General features: G+C 32.3%; 1 pseudogene; it reads left to right on the forward strand.

The window, feature by feature from the left end:
• Positions 1-336: 336 nt before the first annotated feature.
• LOC136379666 (large ribosomal subunit protein uL18-like) lies at positions 337-1,321 on the forward strand (annotated as a pseudogene).
• Positions 1,322-2,622: the final 1,301 nt, after the last annotated feature.

Here is a 2,622-nt window from a genome sequence, read left to right on the forward strand (position 1 = left end):
TTCTCCATAAATAGCTTTTTAATGTGTGCAATTCAATGAATTGTATGTTCCTATTTCTTCTTTTATTAAACTGTAATTTTATTTTTATACTATTTTGAATATATTGTAGATATAAATGACATACAGTATTATTTGAAAAAAAGTTTATTAAAACATACAAACAAAAGCAAGAAAACACTGGTTAAATAAAACTAAGATATATCTTCATAATGAAAATTATGGAACTTTATCAAGATGAAATATATAATATAAAACCATTTTTTAAAAAGTATTGAATTCTAGGATATAATATGATATAATATTATGCTTTAAAAATTGAGATAATTCCCCCCCCCCCCCGGAACTGTGCTGTGCTCAGCCGCGGACGTGGCTCTCTGTTCCGCAGAATGGGATTTGTTAAAGTCGTGAAAAATGAGGCCTATTTCAAGAGATATCAAGTGAAATTTAGATTACTAAAACTGATTACTATGCCCGGAAATGCTTGGTAATTCAGGATAAAAATAAATATAACACACCCAAATACAGGATGATAGTTCGTTTGACCAACAGAGATATCATTTGTCAGATTGCTTATGCATGTATAGGAAATATGATAGTTTGTGCAGCTTATGCTCATGAACTACCAAAGTATGGTGTGAAGGTTGGCCTGACAAATTATGATGCAGCATATTGTACTGGCCTGCTGCTGGCCTGCAGGCTTCTCGAAAGGTTTGACATGGACAAGATCTATGAAGGCCAAGTGGAAATGACTGGAGATGAACACACTGTGGAAAGTATTGATGGTCAGCCTGGTGCCTTCACCTGCCACTTGGATGCAGGGCTTGCCAGAACTACCACTGGAAATAAAGTCTTTGGGGCCCTAAAAGGAGCTGTGGATTGAGGCTTGTCTATTCCTTACAGTACCAAATGATTTCCTGGTTATGATTCTGAAAGCAAGGAATTCAATGCACATCATGGGTCAGAACGTTGCAGATTATGCGCTACCTAATGGAGGAAGATGAAGATGCTTACAAGAAACAATTCTCTCAATACATAAAGAACAATGTTACTGCAGACATGATGGAGGAGATGTATAAGAAAGCTCATTCTGCTATACGAGAGAATCCAGTCTATGAGAAGAAGCCTAAGAGAGAAGTTAAGAAGAGGTGGAATCGTCCCAAAATGTCTCTTGCCCAGAAGAAAGATCGGGTAGCTCAAAAGAAGGCAAGCTTCCTCAGAGCTCAGGAACGGGCTACTGAGAGCTAATAAACCAAACCACAATTTTCTATGAAAATTTTTCAGGTAGAAACAATAAATTTATTGCTAAAGCGGCAAAAAAAAATTGAGATAATTGACAATGTATATCTTATATCACTTTTAATGTCAGCTGCACACATGCACGTGACATGACAAAGATATACAAAGAAGAGATCGACCAAGAGATAATTTTATTAAATGGTATCTTATCCGAGATTATGAAAAGAAGAATCATTTTTCTGAATATTTTTTGGTTTAAACTTTTAAATTTAGAATCATGCTTTGTTTTTAAGTTTTAACTACCAAATCATACACATGTTTTACACGCAGCTGACCCTTGAACAGCATGTGGGTCAGGAATGCCAACCATTCCCCAAAGTGGAAAACCCACACATATAACTTAAGTCTGCCCTCTGCACGTTTGGGGTCCCAATGTTCTGTTTACCCTTGAATGACACAGGTTTGAACAATGTGGGTCAACTGAAAAAGTTCCACATATAAGTAGGCTGTGCAGAACACATTGTTCAAGGTTCAGTTGTATTTGAAAATAAAATTTTAATTTTAAAAATAATCTCTAATTTTGAAAGTAAATTGAAACAAATAAATCTAACCATATATTGAATTGGTAACATACTTTCACATAGAAAAATATTATTTCAAGTAATTTTAGAACACAGAAGTTGTATACACTTAGTGGGATATATTCTATGGGCAAAAGAGAACAGCAAGAATATCTCAAATTAAATAAAATATATAATTTAAGTTTACCATTAATGGTAATGCTGATGTTATGAGTTTGAAATCATTTAATATATAACATAAATAATTATATTTATATTGCTAAAACTAGGATGTTCAGTATAAGATCAAATAAGTAGATTAAATAAGGAGAAATGAATTGAAGTATCTATGTAAAATTATGTCTTAATTTTTATATGGAAAAATTTCAAACTTAAAGAAAAGTTGCAAGAATAGTACCAAATTGCTTTATCATATATTCTATTTATCTATACACACACAGAGAGAATAATTTTTCAGAAAAATTATTTTTTTTGAAACAGGTGCATAAATCATGGTTAAATATGTAATAAATTGAATTTAAAAATAGTAAGAATATTGTCTTTCACAGCTATCAACTTCAGTAAACTTAACATTGATTCAACACTACTATCTAACTATAATACTATCTAATCTACAATCCACATTCTAAGTTTATCAGTTGATCTAATACTATCTTTTATAGAAGTTTTCCCCTCCAGCTTAGAATTTAGTCTAGGATCAGGAATTACAGTTAGCTGTTATGTCTCCGTGTTCTCCTTGAGTCTGGAACATTTTTTCAGTCTTTTTTTGTCTTTTAAAAAAAATAGTGTTCACTTTGAGTTTTTT

Source organism: Saccopteryx leptura, chromosome 8 (genome assembly GCF_036850995.1).
Source record: "Saccopteryx leptura isolate mSacLep1 chromosome 8, mSacLep1_pri_phased_curated, whole genome shotgun sequence".
In the NCBI taxonomy this organism is placed as follows: Eukaryota; Metazoa; Chordata; class Mammalia; order Chiroptera; family Emballonuridae; genus Saccopteryx; species Saccopteryx leptura.